The sequence below is a fragment of the Schistocerca nitens genome, chromosome 8 (genome assembly GCF_023898315.1).
Source record: "Schistocerca nitens isolate TAMUIC-IGC-003100 chromosome 8, iqSchNite1.1, whole genome shotgun sequence".
In the NCBI taxonomy this organism is placed as follows: Eukaryota; Metazoa; Arthropoda; class Insecta; order Orthoptera; family Acrididae; genus Schistocerca; species Schistocerca nitens.
The window spans coordinates 11,869,341-11,892,471 of record NC_064621.1 but is presented as its reverse complement, the minus strand read 5'-3'; positions in this window follow the sequence as shown (position 1 = coordinate 11,892,471).

Sequence of the window (23,131 nt, the reverse complement as noted above, 5' to 3'; positions counted from 1 at the left end):
GTCACCAGTTTTACATTCCGATGCAACTCTGCAGGTTTACTGTATCCCTTGGCCTTCCCATTGACGATGAATCACAGAAATTGCATCGGAGTTAAATAAAAGAGACACAGTGCCGACTTAAGTGCAGGAAGACTGATTCTTCCTACTGTCTATGATTTGAGCGTTTCCTGTGTCACCAGTTTTACATTCTGATGCACCTCTGCAGGTTTACTGTATCCCTTGCACCTTCACAGTGACGATGAAACTCAGAAATTGCAACGGAATTAAATGTAAGAGACACATTGCCGACTTAAGTACAGGAAGACTGAGTACTCCTACTGTCTATGATTTGAGCGTTTCCTGTGTCACCAGTTTTAGATTCCGATGCACCTCTGCAGGTTTACTGTATCCCTTGTACCTTTGCAGTGACGATGAAACACAGAAATTGCATCGGAATTAAATATAAGAGACACAATGCCGACTTCAGTACAGGAAGACTGAGTCTTCCTACTGCCTATGTTTTGAGCGTTTCCTGTGTAACCAGTTTTACATTCCGATGCACCTCTGCAGGCCTACTGTATCCCTTGGACCTTCACAGTGACAATGAAACACATAAATTGCATCGGAATTAAATATAAGTGACACAATGTCGACTTCAGTGCAGGAGGACTGAGTCTTCCTACTGTCTATGATTTGAGCGTTTCCTGTGTCACCAGTTTTACATTCCGATGCACCTCTGCAGGTTTACTCTATCCCTTTCACCTTCACAGTGACGATGAAACTCAGAAATTGCATCGGAATTAAAAATAAGAGACACAATGCCGACTTAAGAAAAGACTGAGTCTTCCTACTCTCTATGTCTTTTAGCGTTTCCTGTGTCAACAGTTTTACATTCCGATGCACCTCTGCAGGTTACTGTATCCCTTGGACCTTCCCATTGACGATGAAACTCAGAAATTGCATCGGAATTAAATATAAGAACACAATGCCGACTTCAGAGCAGGAAGACTGAGTCTTCCTACTCTCTATGTTTTTTAGCGTTTCCTATGTCACCAGTTTTACATTCCGATGCACCTCTGCAGGTTTCCTGTATCCCTTGGACCTTCCCATTGACGATGAAACACAGAAATTGCATCGGATTTCAATATGAGAGACACAATGCCGACTTATGTACAGGAAGACTGAGTCTTCCTAATGTCTATGTTTTGAGCATTTCCTGTGTCACCAGTTTTACATTCCGATGCACCTCTGCAGGTTTACTGTATCCCTTGGCCTTCCCATTGACGATGAAACACAGAAATTGCATCGGAATTAAATATAAGAGACACAGTGCCGACTTAAGTACAGGAAGACTGAGTCTTTCTACTGTCTATGTTATGAGAGTTTCCTGTGTCACCAGTTTTACATTCCGATGCACCTCTGCAGGTTTACTCTATCCCTTGGACCTTCACAGTGACGAAACTCAGAAATTGCATCGGAATTAAATATAAGAGACACAATGCCGACTTAAGAACATGAAGACTGAGTATTCCTACTGTCTATGATTTGAGCGTTTCCTGTGTCACCAGTTTTAGATTCCGATGCACCTCTGCAGGTTTACGGTATCCGTTGTACCTTCGCAATGAGGATGAAACACAGAAATTGCATCGGAATGAAATATAAGAGACACAATGCCGACTTCAGCAAAGGTAGACTGAGTCTTCCTACTGTCTATGATTTAAGCATTTCCTGTGTCATTAGTTTTACATTCCGATGCACCTCTGCAGGTTTTCTGTATCCCTTGGACCTTCCCATTGACGATGAAACACAGAAATTGCAACGGAACTAAATATAAGAGACACAATGCCGACTTAAGTACAGGAAAACAGAATCTTCCTACTGTCTATATTTTGAGCGTTTGCTGTGTCACCAGTTTTACATTCCGATGCACCTCTGCAGGTTTACTGTATCCATTGGACCATCCGTTTGACGATGAAACACAGAATTTGCATCGTAATTAAATATAAGAGACACAACGCCGACTGAAGTGCAAGAAAACTGAGTCCTCTTACGGTCTATGTTATGAGCGCTTCCTGTGTCACCAGTTTTACATTCCGATGCACCTCTGCAGATTTCCTGTATCCCTTGGACCTTCCCATTGACGATGAAACACAGAAATTGCATCGGATTTCAATATAAGAGACACAATGCCGACTTCAGTACAGGAAGACTGAGTCTTCCTACTGTCTATGTTTTGAGCGTTTCCTGTGTCACCAGTTTTACATTCCGATGCACCTCTGCAGGTTTCCTGTATCCCTTGGCCTTCCCATTGACGATGAAACACAGAAATTGCAACGGAATTAAATATAAGTGACACAATGCCGATTTAAGAACAGAAAGACTGAGTATTCCTACTGTCTATGATTTGAGCGTTTCCTGTGTCACCAGTTTTACATTCCGATGCACCTCTGCAGGTTTACTGTATCCCTTGGACATTCACAGTGACGATGAAACTCTGAAATTGCATCGGAATTAAATATAAGAGACACAATGAAGACTTAAGAGCAGGAAGACTGAGTCTTCCTAATCTCTATATTTTAGCGTTTCCTATGTCACCAGTTTAACATTCCGATGCACCTCTGCAGGTTTACTGTATCCCTTGGACCTTCCCATTGACGATGAAACACAGAAATTGCAACGGAATTAAATATAAGAGACACTATGACGACTTAAGTACAGGAAAACTGAGTCTTCCTACTGTCTATGTTTTGAGCGTTTCCTGTGTCACCAGTTTTACATTCCGATGCACCTCTTCAGGTTTACTGTATCCCTTGGCCTTCCTATTGATGATGAATCACAGAAATTGCATCGGAGTTAAATATAGGAGACACAGTGCCGACTTAAGTGCAGGAAGACTGAGTCTTCCTACTGTCTATGATTTGAGCGTTTCCTGTGTCACCAGTTTTACATTCCGATGCACCTCTGCAGGTTTACTCTATCCCTTGCACCTTCACAGTGACGATGAAACTCAGAAATTGCATCGGATTTAAATATAAGAGACACAACGCCGACTTAAGAACAGGAAGACTGAGTCTTCCTTCTCTCTATGCTTTTAGCGTTTCCTGTGTCAACAGTTTAACATTCCGATGCACCTCTGCAGGTTACTGTATCCCTTGGACCTTCCCATTGACGATGAAACCCTGAAATTGCATCGGAATTAAATATAAGAGACACAATGCCGACTTAAGTACAAGAAGACTGAGTATTCCTACTGTCTATGATTTGAGCGTTTCCTGTGTCACCAGTTTTAGCTTCCGATGCACCTCTGCAGGTTTACTGTATCCCTTGGACCTTCCCATTGACGATGAAATACAGAAATTGCATCGGAATGAAATATAAGAGACACAATTCCGACTTAAGTACAGGAAGACTGAGTCTTCCTACTGTCTATGATTTGAGCGTTTCCTGTGTCACCAGTTTTACATTCCGATGCACCTCTGCAGGTTTACTGTATCCCTTGCACCTTCACAGTGACGATGAAACTCAGAAATTGCAACGGAATTAAATATAAGAGACACAATGTCGACTTAAGTACAGGAAGACTGAGTATTCCTACTGTCTATGATTTGAGCGTTTCCTGTGTCACCAGTTTTAGATTCCGATGCACCTCTGCAGGTTTACTGTATCCCTTGTACCTTCGCAGTGAGGATGAAAAACAGAAATTGCATCGGAATTAAATATAAGAGACACATGCCGACTACAGTACAGGAAGACTGAGTCTTCCTACTGTCTATGTTTTTTAGCGTTTCCTGTGTCAACGGTTTTACATTCCGATGCACCTCTGCAGGTTACTATATCTTTTGGACCTTCCCATTGACGATGAAACTCAGAAATTGCAACGGAATTAAATATAAGAGTCACAATGACGACTTCAGAGCACGAAGACTGAGTCTTCCTACTCTCTATGTTTTTTAGCGTTTCCTGTGTCACCAGTTTTATATTCCGATGAACATCTGCAGGTTTACTGTATCCCTTGGACCTTCCCATTGACGATGAAACACAGAAATTGCAACGGAATTAAATATAAGAGACACAATTCCGACTTAAGTACAGGAAGACTGAGTCTTCCTACTGTCTATGTTTTGAGGGTTTCCTGTGTCACCAGTTTTACATTCCGATGCAACTCTGCAGGTTTACTGTATCCCTTGGCCTTCCCATTGACGATGAATCACAGAAATTGCATCGGAGTTAAATATAAGAGACACAGTGCCGACTTAAGTGCAGGAAGACTGAGTCTTCCTACTGTCTATGATTTGAGCGTTTCCTGTGTCACCAGTTTTACATTCCGATGCACCTCTGCAGGTTTACTGTATCCCTTGCACCTTCACAGTGACGATGAAACTCAGAAATTGCAACGGAATTAAATATAAGAGACACAATGCCGACTTAAGTACAGGAAGACTGAGTCTTCCTACTGTCTATGATTTGAGCGTTTCCTGTGTCACCAGTTTTACATTCCGATGCACCTCTGCAGGTTTACTCTATCCCTTTCACCTTCACAGTGACGATGAAACTCAGAAATTCCATCGGTATGAAACATAAGAGACACAATGCCGACTTCAGCACAGGAAGACTGAGTCTTCCTACTGTCTATGATTTAAGCATTTTCTGTGTCATTAGTTTTACATTCCGATACACCTCTGCAGGTTTACTGTATCCCTTGGACCTTCCCATTGACGATGAAACACAGAAATTGCATCGGAATTAAATATAAGAGACACAATGCTGACTTCCGAGCAGAAGAGACTGAGTCTTCCTACTCTCTATGTCTTTTAGCGTTTCCTATGTCACCAGTTTTACATTCCGATGCACCTCTGCAGGCTTACTTTATCCCTTGGACCTTCCCATTGACGATTAAACACAGAAATTGCAACGGAATTAAATATAAGAGACACAATGCCGACTTAAGTACAGGAAAACAGAATCTTCCTACTGTCTATATTTTGAGCATTTGCTGTGTCACCAGTTTTACATTCCGATGCACCTCTGCAGGTTTACTGTATCCATTGGACCTTCCCATTGACGATGAAACACAGAAATTGCATCGGAATGAAATATAAGAGACACAATTCCGACTTAAGTACAGGAAGACTGAGTCTTCCTACTGTCTATGATTTGAGCGTTTCCTGTGTCACTAGTTTTACATTCCGATGCACCTCTGCAGGTTTACTGTATCCCTTGGACCTTCACAGTGACAATGAAACACAGAAATTGCATCGGAATTAAATATAGTCTTCCTACACTCTATGTTTTAGGCGTTTCCTATGTCACCAGTTTTACATTATGATGCACCTCTGCAGGTTTACTGTATCCCTTGGACCTTCCCATTGACGATGAAACACAGAAATTGCAACGGAATTAAATATAAGAGACACAATGCCGACTTAAGTACAGGAAGACTGAGTCTTCCTACTGTCTATGTTTTGAGGGTTTCCTGTGTCACCAGTTTTACATTCCGATGCAACTCTGCAGGTTTACTGTATCCCTTGGCCTTCCCACTGACGATGAATCACAGAAATTGCATCGGAGTTAAATATAAGAGACACAGTGCCGACTTAAGTGCAGGAAGACTGAGTCTTCCTACTCTCTATGTTTTTTAGCGTTTCCTGTGTCACCAGTTTTATATTCCGATGCACCTCTGCAGGTTTACTGTATCCCTTGGACCTTCCCATTGACGATGAAACACAGAAATTGCAACGGAATTAAATATAAGAGACACAATGCCGACTTAAGTACAGGAAGACTGAGTCTTCCTACTGTCTATGTTTTGAGGGTTTCCTGTGTCACTAGTTTTACATTCCGATGCAACTCTGCAGGTTTACTGTATCCCTTGGCCTTCCCATTGACGATGAATCACAGAAATTGCATCGGAGTTAAATATAAGAGACACAGTGCCGACTTAAGTGCAGGAAGACTGAGTCTTCCTACTGTCTATGATTTGAGCGTTTCCTGTGTCACCAGTTTTACATTCCGATGCACCTCTGCAGGTTTACTGTATCACTTGCACCTTCACAGTAACGATGAAACTCTGAAATTGCAACGGAATTAAATATAAGAGACACAATGCTGACTTAAGTACAGGAAGACTGAGTCTTCCTACTGTCTATGATTTGAGCGTTTCCTGTGTCACCAGTTTTACATTCCGATGCACCTCTGCAGGTTTACTCTATCCCTTTGACCTTCACAGTGACGATGAAACACAGAAATTGCATCGGAATTAAATATAAGAGACACAATGCCGACTTCAGAGCAGAAGAGACTGAGTCTTCCTACTCTCTATGTCTGTTAGCGTTTCCTATGTCACCAGTTTTACATTCCGATGCACCTCTGCACGTTTACTATATCCCTTGGACCTTCCCATTGACGATGAAACACAGAAATAGCAACGGAATTAAATAGAACAGACACAATGCTGACTTAAGTACAGGAAAACAGAATCTTCTTACTGTCTATATTTTGAGCGTTTGCTGTGTCACCAGTTTTACATTCCGATGCACCTCTGCAGGTTTACTGTATCCATTGGACCTTCCCTTTGACGATGAAACACAGAATTTGCATAGTAATTAATTATAAGAGACACAACGCCGACTGAAGTGCAAGAAAACTGAGTCCTGTTACGGTCTATGTTATGAGCGCTTCCTGTGTCACCAGTTTTACATTCCGATGCACCTCTGCAGGTTTCCTGTATCCCTTGGACCTTTCCATTGACGATGAAACACAGAAATTGCAACGGAATTAAATATAAGAGACACAATGACGACTTAAGTACAGGAAAACTGAGTCTTCCTACTGTCTATGTTTTGAGCGTTTCCTGTGTCACCAGTTTTACATTCCGATGCACCTCTGCAGGTTTACTGTATCCCTTGGCCTTCCCATTGATGATGAATCACAGAAATTGCATCGGAGTTAAATATAAGAGACACAGTGCCGACTTTAGTGCAGGAAGACTGAGTCTTCCTACTGTCTATGATTTGAGCGTTTCCTGTGTCACCAGTTTTACATTCCGATGCACCTCTGCAGGTTTACTCTATCCCTTGCACCTTCACAGTGACGATGAAACTCAGAAATTGCATCGGATTTAAATATAAGAGACTCAACGGCGACTTAAGAACAGGAAGACTTTGTCTTCCTACTCTCTATGTTTTTTAGCGTTTCCTGTGTCAACAGTTTAACATTCCGATGCACCTCTGCAGGTTACTGTATCCCTTGGACCTTCCCATTGACGATGAAACACAGAAATTGCAACGGAATTAAATATAAGAGACACAATGCCGACTTAAGTACAGGAAGACTGAGTCTTCCTACTGTCTATGTTTTGAGGGTTTCCTGTGTCACCAGTTTTACATTCCGATGCACCTCTGCAGGTTTACTCTATCCCTTGCACCTTCACAGTGACGATGAAACTCAGAAATTGCATCGGATTTAAATATAAGAGACACAACGCCGACTTAAGAACAGGAAGACTGAGTCTTCCTACTCTCTATGTTTTTTAGCGTTTCCTGTGTCAACAGTTTAACATTCCGATGCACCTCTGCAGATTTACTGTACCCCTTGGACCTTCACAGTGACAATGAAACACAGAAATTGCATCGGAATAAAATATAGTCTTCCTACACTCTATGTTTTTAGCGTTTCCTATGTCACCAGATTTACATTCCGATGCACCTCTGCAGGTTTACTGTATCCCTTGGACCTTCCCATTGACGATGAAACACAGAAATTGCAACGGAATTAAATATAAGAGACACAATGCCGACTTAAGTACAGCTAGACTGAGTCTTCCTACTGTATATGTTTTGAGGGTTTCCTGTGTCACCAGTTTTACATTCCGATGCAACTCTGCAGGATTACTGTATCCCTTGGCCTTCCCATTGACGATGAATCACAGAAATTGCATCGGAGTTAAATATAAGAGACACAATGCCGACTTAAGTGCAGGAAGACTTAGTCTTCCTACTGTCTATGATTTGAGCGTTTCCTGTGTCACCAGTTTTACATTCCGATTCACCTCTGCAGGTTTACTGTATCCCTTGCACCTTCACAGTGACGATGAAACTCTGAAATTGCAACGGAATTAAATATAAGAGACACAATGCCGACTTAAGTACAGGAAGACTGAGTATTCCTACTGTCTATGATTTGAGCGTTTCCTGTGTCACCAGTTTTACATTCCGATGCACATCTGCAGGCCTACTGTATCCCTTGGACGTTCACAGTGACAATGAAACACAGAAATTGCATCGGAATTAAATATAAGTGACACAATGCCGATTTCAGTACAGGAAGACTGAGTCTTCCTACTGTCTATGATTTGAGCGTTTCCTGTGTCACCAGTTTTACATTCCGATGCACCTCTGCAGGTTTACTCTATCCCTTTCACCTTCACAGTGACGATGAAACTCAGAAATTGCATCGGAATCAAATATAAGAGACACAATGCCGACTTAAGAACATGAAGACTGAGTCTTCCTACTCTCTATGTTTTTTAGCGTTTCCTGTGTCAACAGTTTTACATTCCGATGCACCTCTGCAGGTTACTGTATCCCTTGGACCTTCCAATTGACGATGAAACTCAGAAATTGCATCGGAATTAAATATAAGAGACACAATGCCGACTTCAGAGCAGGAAGACTGAGTCTTCCTACTCTCTATGTTTTTTAGCGTTTCCTATGTCACCAGTTTTATATTCCGATGCACCTCTGCAGGTTTACTGTATCCCTTGGACCTTCCAATTGACGATGAAACACAGAAATTGCAACGGAATTAAATATAAGAGACACAATGCCGACTTAAGTACAGGAAGACTGAGTCTTCCTACTGTCTATGTTTTGAGGGTTTCCTGTGTCACCAGTTTTACATTCCGATGCACCTCTGGAGGTTTACTGTATCCCTTGGCCTTCCCATTGACGATGAATCACAGAAATTGCATCGGAATTAAATATAAGAGACACAGTGCCGACTTAAGTGCAGGAAGACTGGGTCTTCCTACTGTCTATGATTTGAGCGTTTCCTGTGTCACCAGTTTTACATTCCGATGCACCTCTGCAGGTTTACTGTATCCCTTGTACCTTCGCAGTGAGGATGAAACACAGAAATTGCATCGGAATTAAATATGAGAGACACAATGCCGACTTCAGTACTGGAAGACTGAGTATTCCTACTGTCTATGATTTGAGCGTATCCTGTGTCACCAGTTTTACATTCCGATGCACCTCTGCAGGTTTACTGTATCCCTTGGACATTCACAGTGACGATGAAACTCTGAAATTGCATCGGATTTAAATATAAGAGACACAATGCCGACTTAAGAGCAGGAAGACTGAGTCTTCCTACTCTCTACGTTTTTTAGCGTTTCCTGTGTCAACAGTTTTACATTCCGATGCACCTCTGCAGGTTACTGTATCCCTTGGACCTTCCCATTGACGATGAAACACAGAAATTGCAACTGAATTAAATATAAGAGACACAATGCCGACATAAGTACAGGAAGACTGAGTCTTCCTACTGTCTATGTTTTGAGGGTTTCCTGTGTCACCAGTTTTACATTCCGATGCAACTCTGCAGGTTTACTGTATCCCTTGGCCTTCCCATTGACGATGAATCACAGCAATTGCATCGGAGTTAAATATAAGAGACACAGTGCCGACTTAAGTGCAAGAAGACTGAGTCTTCCTACTGTCTATGATTTGAGCGTTTCCTGTGTCACCAGTTTTACATTCCGATGCACCTCTGGAGGTTTACTCTATCCCTTGCACCTTCACAGTGACGATGAAACTCAGAAATTGCATCGGAATTAAATATAAGAGACACAATGCCATCTTAAGAACAGGAAGACTGAGTCTTCATACTCTCTATGTTTTTTAGCGTTTCCTGTGTCAACAGTTTTACATTCCGATGCACCTCTGCAGGCTTACTGTATCCCTTGGACCTTCACAGTGACAATGAAACACAGAAATTGCATCGGAATTAAATATAAGTGACACAATGCCGACTTCAGTACAGGAAGACTGAGTCTTCCTACTGTCTATGATTTGAGCGTTTCCTGTGTCACTAGTTTTACATTCCGATGCACCTCTCAGGTTTACTGTATCCCTTGGACCTTCCCATTGACGATGAAACACAGAAATTGCATCGGAATTAAATATAAGAGACACAATGACGACTGTAGTACAGGAAGACTGAGTCTTCCTACTGTCTATGATTTGAGTGTGTCCTGGGTCACCAGTTTTACATTCCGATGCACCTCTGCAGGTTTTTTATATCCCATGGACCTTCACAGCGACGATGAAACACAGAAATTGCATCGGAATTAAATATACGAGACACAATGCCGACTTAAGAAGAGGAAGACTGATTCTACCTACTGTCTATGTTCTGAGCGTTTCCTGTGTCACCAGTTTTACATTCCGATGCACCTCTGCAGGTTTACTGTATCCCTTTTACCTTCCTATTGACGATAAAACACAGAAATTGCATCGGAAGTAAATATAAGATACACAATGCCGATTTAAGTACAGGAAGACTGAGCCCTCCTACTGTCTATGTTTTGAGCGTTTCCTGTGTAACCAGTTTTACATTCCGATGCACCTCTGCAGGTTTACTGCATCAATTGGAACTTCCCATTGGCGATGAAACACAGAAATTGCATCGGAATTAAATAAAGAGACACAATGCCGTCTTAAGTACAAGAAGACTGCGTCTTCCTACTGTCTATGTTTTGAGCGCTTCCTGTGTCACCAGTTTTACATTCCGATGCACCTCTGCAAGTTTACTGTATCCCTTGGACCTTCACAGTGACGATGAAACACAGAAACTGCATCGGAATTAAATATAAGAGGCACAATGCCGACTTATGTACAGGAAGACTGGTTCTTAGTACTGTCTATGTTTTGAGCGTTTCCTGTGTCACCAGTTTTACATTCCGATGCACCTCTGCAGGTTTACTGTATCCCTTGGACATTCACAGTGACGATGAAACTCTGAAATTGCATCGGAATTAAATATAAGAGACACGATGCCGACTTAAGAGCAGGAAGACTGAGTCTTCCTACACTCTATGTCTTTTAGCGTTTCCTATGTCACCAGTTTTTCATTCCGATGCACCTCTGCAGGTTTACAGTATCCCTTGGACCTTCCCATTGACGATGAAACACAGAAATTGAAACGGAATTAATTATAAAAGACACAATGCCGACTTAAGTACAGGAAAACAGAATCTTCCTACTTTCTATATTTTGAGCGTTTGATGTGTCCCCAGGTTTACACTCCGATGCACCTCTGCAGGTTTACTGTATCCCTTGGCCCTTCCCATTGACGATGAAACACAGAAATTGCAACGGAATTAAATATAAAAGACACAATGCCGACTTAAGTACAGGAAAAGAGAATCTTCCTACTGTCTATATTTTGAGCGTTTGATGTGTCGCAAGTTTTACACTCCGATGCACCTCTGCAGGTTTACTGTATACATTGGACCTTCCCATTGACGATGAAATACAGAAAATGCATCGGATTTAAATATAAGAGACACAATGCCGACTTAAGTACAGGAAAACTTAGTCTTCTTACGGTCTATGTTTTGAGCGCTTCCTATGTCACCAGTTTTTCATTCCGATGCACCTCTGCAGGTTTACTGTATCTCTTGGACCATCCCATTGACGATGAAACACAGAAACTGCAACGGAATTAAATACAAGAGACACAATGACGACTGAAGTACAGGAAGACTGAGTCTTCCTACTGTCTATGTTTTGAGTGTGTCCAGGGTCACCAGTTTTACATTCCGATGCACCTCTGCAGTTTTTTTGTATGCCATGGACCTTCACAGTGACGATGAAACACAGAAATTGCATCGGAATTAAATATACGAGACACAATGCCGACTTAAGAAGAGGAAGACTGAGTATACCCACTGTCTATGCTCTGAGCGTTTCCTGGGTCACCAGTTTTACATTCCGATACACCTCTGCAGGTTTACTGTATCCCTTTTACCTTCCTATTGACGATAAAACACAGAAATTGCATTGAAATAAAATATAAGAGACACAATGCCGACTTAAGTACAGGAAGTCTAATTCTTCCTACTGTCTTTGCTTTGAGCGTTTCCTGTGTCACCAGTTTTACATTCCAATGCACTTCTGCAGGTTTACTGTATCCCTTGGACCTTCCCATTGACGATGAAACAAAGAAACTGCATCGGAATTAAATATAAGAGACACAATGCCGACGTAAGTACAGGAAGACTGAGTCATCCTATTGTCTATGTATTGAGCGTTTGCTGTGTAACCAGTTTTTCATTCCGATGCACCTCTGCAGGTTTTCTGTATCCCTTGGACCTTCCCATTGACAATGAGACACAGAAATTACATTGCAATTAAATATAAGAGACACAATGCCGACTTAAGTACAGAAGACTGAGTCTTCATAATGTCTATGTTTTGAGCGTTTCCTGTGCCTGCAGCTTTACATTCCGATGCACCACTGAAGGTTTACTGTATCCCGTGGCCTTCCCATTGACAATGAAACACAGAAATTGAATCGTAATTTAATATAAGAGACACAATGCCGACTTAAGTACAGGAAGGAAGAGTCTTCCTACTGTCTATGTTTTAGCGTTTCCTGTGTCACCAGTTTTACATTCCGATGCACCTCTGCAGGTTTACTATATCCCTTGACCTTCGCATTGACGATGAAACACAGATATTGCATCGGAATTAAATATAAGAGACACAATGCCGAATTAAGTACAGGAAGACTGAATCTTCCTACTGTCTATGTTTTGAGCGTTTCCTGTGTCATCAGTTTTACATTCCGATGCACCTCTGCAGGTTTACTGTATCCATTGGACCTTCGCAGTGACGAAGAAACACAGAAATTGCATCGGAATTAAATATAAGAGACACAATGACAACATAAGTAGAGGAAGACTGTGTCTTCCTACTGTCTATGTTTTGAACGTTTCCTGTGTCACCAGTTTTACATTCAGATGCACCTCTTCAGGTTTACTGTATCCCTTGGACCTTCCCATTGACGATGAAATACAGAAATTGCATCGTAATTAAATATAAGAGTCACTATGCCGACTTAAGTACAGGAAGACTGAGTCTTCCTACCGTCTATACTTTGATCGTTTCCTGTGTCACTAGTTTTACATTGCGATGCACTTCTGCACGTTTACTGTATCCCTTCGTCCTTCCCATTGAAAATGAAACACAGAAATTGCATCAGAATTAAATATAAGAGACACAATGTCGACTTAAGTACAGGAAGACTGAGTCTTCCTACTGTCTATGATTTGAGCGTTTCCTGTGTCACTAGTTTTACATTCCGATGCACCTCTGCAGGTTTACTGTAACCCTTGGACATTCCCATTGACGATGAATCACAGTAATTGCAACGGAATTAAATATAAGAGACATAATGCCGACTTAAGTACAGGAAAAAAGAATCTTCCTACTGTCTATATTTTGAGCGTTTGATATGTCAACAGTTTTACACTCCGATGCACCTCTGCAGGTTTACTGTATCCCTTGGACATTTCCATTGACGATGAAACACAGAAATTGCAAAGGAATTAAATATAAGAGACACAATGCCGACTTAAGTACAGGAAAACAGAATTTTCCTACTGTCTATATTTTGAGCGTTTGATGTGTCACCAGTTTTACACTCCGATGCACCTCTGCAGGTTTACTGTATCCATTGGACCCTCCCATTGACGTTGAAACACAGAATTTGCATCGGAAATAAATATAAGAGACACAACGCCGACTGAAGTACAAGATAACTGAGTCCTCTTACGGTGTATGTTATGAGCGCTTCCTGTGTAACCATTTTTACAATCCAATGCACCTCTGCAGGTTTCCTGTATCCCTTGGACCTCCCCATTGACGATGAAACACAGAAATTGCATCGGATTTAAATATAAGAGACACAATGCCGACTTAAGTACAGGAAGATTGAGTCTTCCTACTGTCTGTGATTTGAGTGTTTCCTGTGTCACAAGTTTTACATTCCGATCTACCTCTGCAGGTTTACTGTACCCTTGGCCTTCCCATTGAAGGATGAAACACAGAAATTGCATTGGAATTCAATACAAGGGACACAATAACGACTTATGTACAGGAAGACTTACGTCTTCCTACTGTCTATGTTTTGAGCGTTTCCTGTGTCACCAGTTTTACATTCCGATGCACCTCTGCAGGTTCACTGTATCCCTTGGACCTTCCCATTCACGATGAAACACAGAAATTGCATCGGAATTAAATATAAGAGACACAATGCCGACTTAAGTACAGGAAGACGGAGTCTTCCTACTGTCTATGTTTTGAGCGTTTCCTGTGTCATCAGTTTTACATTGCGATGCACCTCTGCAGGTTTACTGTATCCATTGGACCTTCCCATTGACGATGAAACACAGAATTTGCATCGGAATTAAATATAAAAGACACAATGCCGACTTAAGTACAGGAAGACTGATTCTTCCTACTGTCTTTGCTTTGAGCGTTTGCTGGGTCATCAGTTTTACATTTCGATGCACCTCTGCAGGTTTACTGTATCCCTTGGACCTTCCCATTGACGATGAGACACAGAAATTGCATCGGAATTAAATATAAGAGACACAATGCCGACTTAAGTACAAGAAAATTGAGTCTTCTTAAGGTCTATGTTTTGAGCGTTTCCTGTGTCAGTAGTTTTACATTCCGATGCTCCTCTGCAGGTTTACTGTATCCCTTGGACTTTCACATTGACGATGAAACACAGAAATTGCATCGGAATTAAATATAAGAGACACATTGCGACTTAAGTACAGGAAGACTAATTCTTCCTACTGTCTTTGCTTTGAGCGTTTCCTGTGTCACCAGTTTTACATTCCAATGCACCTCTGTAGGTTTACTGTATCCCTTGGACCTTCCCATTGACGATGAAACAAAGAATTTGCAGCGGAATTAAATATAAGAAACACAATGCCGACTTAAGTACAGGAAGACTGAGTCTTCCTACTGTCTGTGTTTTGAGCGTTTCCTGTGTCACTAGTTTTACATTGCGATGCACCTCTGCAGGTTTACTGTATCCCTTTGTCCTTCCCATTGAAAATGAAACACAGAAATTGCATCGGAATAAAATATAAGAGACACAATGCCGACTTAAGTACAGGAAGACTGAGTCTTCCTACTGTCTATGATTTGAGCGTTTCCTGTGTCACTAGTTTTACATTCCGATGCACATATAGAGGTTTACTGTATCCCTTGGACCTTCCCATTGACGATGAAACACAGAAATTGCAACGGAATTAAATATAAGAGACACAATGCCGACTTAAGTACAGGAAAAAAGAATCTTCCTACTGTCTATATTTTGAGCGTTTGATATGTCACCAGTTTTACACTCCGATGCACCTCTGCAGGTTTACTGTATCTCTTGGACCTTCCCATTGACGATGAAACACAGAAATTGCAACGGAATTAAATATAGGAGTCACAATGCCGACTTAAGTACAGGAAAACAGAATTTTCCTACTGTCTATATTTTGAGCGTTTGATGTGTCACCAGTTTTACACTCAGATGCACCTCTGCAGGTTTACTGTATCCATTGGACCCTCCCATTGACGATGAAACACAGAATTTGCATCGGAATTAAATATAAGAACCACAATGCCTACATAAGTACAGGAAGACTGATTCTTCCTAATGTCTTTGCTTTGAGCGTTTGCTGTGTCATGAGTTTTACATTTCGATGCACCTCTGCAGGTTTACTGTATCCCTTCTACCTTCCCATTGACGATGAAACACAGAAATTGCATCGGAATAAAATATAAGAGACACAATGCCGACTTAAGTACAGGAAGACTGAGTCTTCCTACTGTCTATGTTTTGAGCGTTTCCTGTGTCACTAGTTTTACATTGCGATGCACCTCTGCAGGTTTACTGTATCCCTTGGACCTTCCCATTAACGATGAAACACAGAAATTACATCGGAATTAAATATAAGAGTCACTAAGCCGACTTAAGTACAGGAAGACTGAGTCTTCCTACTGTCTATTATTTGAGCGTTTCATGTGTCAGTAGTTGTACATTCCGATGCACTTCTGCAGGTTTACTGTATCCCTTGGACCTTCACATTGACGATGAAACAAAGAAATTGCATCGGAATTAAATATAAGAGACACAATGACGACTTTAGTACAGGAAGACTAATTCTTCCTACCGTCTTTGCTTTGAGCGTTTCCTGTGTCACCAGTTTTAAATTCCAATGCACCTCTGCAGGCTTACTGTATCCCTTGGACCTACCCATTGACGATGAAACAAAGAAATTGCATCGGAATTAAATATAAGAAACACAGTGCCGACGTAAGTACAATAAGACTGAGTCTTCCAATTGTCTATGTATTGAGCGTTCCCTGTGTAACCAGTTTTACATTCCGATGCACCTCTGCAGGTTTACTATATCCCTTGGACCTTCCCGTTGACGATGAAACACAGAAATTGCATCGGAATTAAATATAAGAGACACAATGCCGACTTCAGTACAGGAAGACTGAGTCTTCCTACTGTCTATGATTTGAGCGTTTCCTGTGTCACCAGTTTTAGATTCCGATGCACCTCTGCAAGTTTACTGTAGCCATTGGACCTTCCCATTGACGATGAAACACAGAAACTGCATCGGAATTAAATATAAGAGACACAATGCCGACTTAAGTACAGGAAGACTGAGTCTTCATAATGTCTATGTTTTGAGCGTTTCCTGCGTCTCTAGTTCTACATTCCGATGCACCACTGAAGGTTTACTGGATCCCGTGGCCTTCCCATTGACAATGAAACACAGAAATTGAATCGTAATTTAATATAAGAGACACAATGCCGACTTAAGTACAGGAAGACTGAGCCTACTGTCTATGATTTGAGCGTTTCCTGTGTCATCAGTTTTACATTCCGATGCACCTCTGTAGGTTTACTGTATCCATTGGACCTTCCCATTGACGATGAAACACAGAAATTGCATCGGAATTAAAAATTAGAGACACAATGCGGGCTTAAGTACAGGAAGACTGAGTCTTCCTACTATCTATGATTTGAGTGCTTCCTGTGACACCAGTTTTTCATTCCGATGCACCTCTGCAGGTTTACTGTTTCCCTTGGCCTTCCCATTGACGAGGAAACACAGAAATTGCATCCGAATTAAATATAAGAGACACAACGCCGAATTAAGTACAAGAAAACTGAGTCTTCCTAGGGTCTATGTTTTGAGCATTTCCTGTGTCACCAGTTTTACATTTCGATGCACCTCTGCAGGTTTACCGTATCCATTGGACCTTCACAGTGGCGATGAAACACAGAAACTGCATCGGAATTAAATATAAGAGACACAATGACGACTTAAGTAGAGGAAGACTGTGTCTTCCTACTGTCTATGTTTTAAACGTTTCCTGTGTCACCAGTTTTACATTCCGATGCACCTTAGCAGGTTTACTGTATCCCTTGGACCTTCCCATTGACGATGAAACACAGAAATTGCATCGGAATTAAATATAAGAGACACAATGCCGATGTAAGTACCGGAAGACTGAGTCTTCCTACTGTCTATGTGTTGAGCGTTTCCTGTGTCACCAGTTTTACATTCCGATGCACCTCTGCATGTTTAATGTATCCCTTGGCCATCCCATTGACGATGAAACACAGAAATTGCATCCGAATTAAATATAAGAGACACAACGCCGAATTAAGTACAAGAAAACTGAGTCTTCCTAGGGTCTATGTTTTGAGCATTTCCTGTGTCACCAGTTTTACATTTCGATGCACCTCTGCAGGTTTACCGTATCCCTTGGACCTTCCCATTGACGATGAAACACAGAAATTGCATCGGAATTAAATATAATAGACACAATGCCGACTTCGGTACAGGAAGACTGAGTCTTCCTACTGTCAATGATTTGAGCGTTTCCTGTGTCACCAGTTTTACATTCCGATGCCCCTCTGCAGGTTTACTGTATCCATTGGACCTTCCCATTGACGATGAAACACAGAAATTGCATGGGAATTAAATATAAGAGACACAATGCCGACTTAAGTACAGGAAGAATGAGTCTTCCTACTGTCTATGTTTTGAGCGTTTCCTGTGTCACCAGTTTTACATTCCGATGCAGCTCTGCAGGTTTACTGATTCCCTTGGCCTTCGCATTGACGATGAAACACAGAAATTGCATCGGAATTAAATATTAGAGACACAATGCCGACTTAAGTACAGGAAGACTGAATCTTCCCACTGTCTATGCTTTGAGCGTTTCCTGTGTCATCAGTTTTACATTCCGATGCACCTCTGCAGGTTTACTGTATCCATTGGACCTTCACAGTGACGAAGAAGCACAGAAATTGCATCGGAATTAAATATAAGAAACACAATGACGACTTAAGTAGAGGAAGACTGTGTCTTCCTACTGTCTATGTTTTGAACGTTTCCTGTGTCACCAGTTTTACATTCCGATGCACCTCTGCAGGTTTACTGTATCCCTTGGACCTTCCCATTGACGATGAAACACAGAAATTGCATCGGAATTAAATATAAGAGTCACAATGCCGACTTAAGTACAGGAAAACCGAGTCTTCCTACTGTCTATGTTTTGAGCCATTTCCTGTGTCACTAGTTTTACATTGCGATGCACCTCCGCAGGTTTACTCTATCCCTTGGTCCTTCGCATTGACGGTGAAACACAGAAATTGCATCGGAATGAAATATAAGAGTCACAATGCCGACTTAAGTACAGGAAGACTGAGTATTCCTACTGTCTATCTTTTGAGCGTTTCCTGTGTCACCAGTTTTACATTCCGATGCACCTCTGCAGGTTTACTGTATCCCTTGGACCTTCCCATTGACGATGAAACACAGAAATTCCATCGGAATTAAATATAAGAGACACAATGCCGACTTAAGTACAGGAAGACTGAGTCTTCCTACTGTCTATTATTTGAGCGTTTCATGTGTCACTAGTTTTACATTGCGATGCACCTCTGCAGGTTTACAGTATCCCTTGGTCCTTCCCATTGACGGTGAAAAACAGAAATTGCATCGGAATGAAATATAAGAGTCTCAATGCCGTCTTAAGTACAGGAAGACTGAGTATTCCTACTATCTTTTGAGCGTTTCCTGTGTCATCAGTTTTACATTCCGATGCACCTCTGCAGGTTTACTGTATCCCTTGGACCTTCACAGTGACGATGAAACACAGAAATTGCATCGGAATTAAATATAAGAGTCTCAATGCCGTCTTAAGTACAGGAAGACTGAGTATTCCTACTATCTTTTGAGCGTTTCCTGTGTCATCAGTTTTACATTCCGATGCACCTCTGCAGGTTTACTGTATCCCTTGGACCTTCCCATTGACGATGAAACACAGAAATTGCATCGGAATTAAAAATAAGAGACACAATGCCGACTTAAGTACAGGAAGACTGTGTCTTCCTACTCTCTATGATTTGAGTGTTTCCTGTGTCACCAGTTTTACATTCCGATGTACCTCTGCAGGTTTACTGTTTCCCTTAGCCTTCCCATTGACGACGAAACACAGAAATTGCATCCGAATTAAATAGAAGAGACACAACGCCGACTTAAGTACAAGAAAACTGAGTCATCTTAGGGTCTATGTTTTGAGCGTTTCCTGTGTCACCAGTTTTACATTCCAATGCACCTCTACAGGTTTACTGTATCGCCTGGATCTTCCCATTAACGATGAAACACAGAAATTGCATCGGAATTAAATATAAGAGTCACAATGCCGACTTAAGTACAGGAAGGCTGAGTATTCCTACTCTCTATCTTTTGAGCGTTTCATGTGTCACCAGTTTTACATTTCGATGCACCTCTGCAGGTTTACTGTATCCCTTGGCATACGCATTGACGATGAAACACAGAAATTGCATCGGAATTAAATATAAGAGACACAATGCCGACTTAAGTACAGGAAGACTGAGTATTCCTACTGTCTATGTTTTGAGCGTTTCCTGTGTCAACAGTTTTACATTCCGATGCACCTCTGCATGTTTACTGTATCCATTGGACCTTCACAGTGGCGATGAAACACAGAAATTGCATTGGAATTAAATATAAGAGACACAATGACGACATAAGTAGAGGAAGACTGTGTCTTCCTACTGTCTATGCTTTGAACGTCTCCTGTGTCACCAGTTTTACATTCCGATGCACCTCAGCAGGTTTACTGTATCCCTTGGACCTTCCCATTGACGATGAAACACAGAAATTGCATCAGAATGAAATATAAGAGACACAATGCCGATGTAAGTACAGGAAGACTGAGTCTTCCTACTGTCTATGTTTTGAGCGTTTCCTGTGTCACCAGTTTTACATTCCGATGCACCTCTGCTGGTTTAATGTATCCCTTGGACCTTCCCATTGACGATGAGTCACAGAAATTGCATCGGAATTAAATATAAGAGTCACAATGCCGACTTAAGTACAGGAAGACTGAATATTCCTACTGTCTATCTTTTGAGCGTTTCCTGTGTCACCAGTTTTACATTTCGATGCACCTCTGCAGGTTTACTGTATCCCTTGGACCGTCCCATTGACGATGAATCACAGAAATTGCATCAGAATTAAATATAAGAGACACAATGCCGACTTAAGTACAGGAAGACTGAGCATTTCTACTGTCTATCTTTTGAGCGTTTCCTGTGTCACCAGTTTTACATTCCGATGCACCTCTGGAGATTTACTGTATCCCTTGGACCTTCCCATTGACGATGAAACACAGAAATTGCATCGGAATTAAATATAAGAGACACAATGCCGACTGCAGTACAGGAAGACTGACTCTTCCTACTGTCTATGATTTGAGCGTTTCCTGTGTCACCAGTTTTACACTCCGATGCACCTCTGCAGGTTTACTGTATCGCCTGGACCTTCCCATTGACGATGAAACACAGAATTTGCATCGGAATTAAATATAAGAGACACAATGCCGACTTAAGTACAGGAAGACTGAGCCTTTCTACTGTCTATGTTTTGAGCGATTACTGTGTCTTCAGTTTTACATTTCGATGCACCTCTGCAGGTTTACCGTATCCCTTGGACCTTCCCATTGACGATGAAACACAGAAATTGCGTCGGAATTAAATATAAGAGTCACAATGCCGACTTAGGTACAGGAAGACTGAATATTCCTACTGTCTATCTTTTGAGCGATTCCTGTGTCACCAGTTTTACATTCCGATGCACCTCTGCAGATCTACTGTATCCCTTGGACCTTCACATTGACGATGAAACACAGAAATTGCATCGGAATAAAATATAAGAGACACAATGCCGAGTTCAGTACAGGAAGACTGAGTCTTCCTACTGTCTATGGTTTGAGCGTTTCCTGTGTCACCAGTTTTAGATTCCGATGCACCTCTGCAAGTTTACTGTATCCATTGGACCTTCCCATTGACGATGAAACACAGAAATTGCATGGGAATTAAATATAAGAGACACAATGCCGACTTAAGTACAGGACGAATGAGTCTTCATAATGTCTATGTTTTGAGCGTTTCCTGTGTCACCAGTTTTACATTCCGATGCACCTCTGCAGGTTTACGGTATCCCTTGGACCTTCCCATTGACGATGAAACACAGAAATTGCATCGGAATTAAATATAAGAGTCACAATGCCGACTTAAGTACAGGAAGACCGAGTCTTCCTACTGTCTATGTTTTGACCCATTTCCTGTGTCACTAGTTTTACATTGCGATGCACCTCCGCAGGTTTACTCTATCCCTTGGTCCTTCCCATTGACGGTGAAACACAGAAATTGCATCGGAATGAAATATAAGAGTCACAATGCCGACTTAAGTACAGGAAGACTGAGTATTCCTACTGTCTATCTTTTGAGCGTTTCCTGTGTCACCAGTTTTACATTCCGATGCACCTCATCAGGTTTACTGTATCCCTTGGACCTTCCCATTGACGATGAAACACAGAAATTCCATCGGAATTAAATATAAGAGACACAATGCCGACTTAAGTACAGGGAGACTGAGTCTTCCTACTGTCTATTATTTGAGCGTTTCCTGTGTCACTAGTTTTACATTGCGATGCACCTCTGCAGGTTTACTGTATCCATTGGTCCTTCCCATTGACGGTGAAAAACAGAAATTGCATCGGAATGAAATATAAGAGTCTCAATGCCGTCTTAAGTACAGGAAGACTGAGTATTCCTACTGTCTATCTTTTGAGCGTTTCCTGTGTCATCAGTTTTACATTCCGATGCACCTCTGCAGGTTTACTGTATCCCTTGGACCTTCACAGTGACGATGAAACACAGAAATTGCATCGGAATGAAATATATGAGACACAATGGCGACTTAAGTAGAGGAAGACTGTGTCCTCCTACTGTATATGTTTTGGGCGTTTCCTGTGTCACCAGTTTTACATTCCGATGCACCTCTGCAGGTTTACTGTATACCTTGGACCTTCCCATTGACGATGAAACACAGAAATTGCATCGGAATTAAATATAAGAGACACAATGACGACTTAAGTAGAGGAAGACTGTGTCTTCCTACAGTCTATGTTTTGAACGTTTCCTGTGTCACCAGTTTTACATTCCGATGCACTTCTGCAGGTTTACTGTATCCCTTGGACCTTCCCATTGACGATGAAACACAGAAATTGCATCGGAATTAAATATAAGAGTCACAATGCCGACTTAAGTACAGGAAGACTGAGTCTTCCTACTGTCTATGTTTTGAGCCATTTCATGTGTCACTAGTTTTACATTGCGATGCACCTCCGCAGGTTTACTGTATCGCCTGGACCTTCCCATTGACGATGAAACACAGAATTTGCATCGGAATTAAATATAAGAGACACAATGCCGACTTAAGTACAGGAAGACTGAGCCTTTCTACTGTCTATGTTTTGAGCGATTACTGTGTCTTCAGTTTTACATTTCGATGCACCTCTGCAGGTTTACCGTATCCCTTGGACCTTCCCATTGACGATGAAACACAGAAATTGCGTCGGAATTAAATATAAGAGTCACAATGCCGACTTAGGTACAGGAAGACTGAATATTCCTACTGTCTATCTTTTGAGCGATTCCTGTGTCACCAGTTTTACAT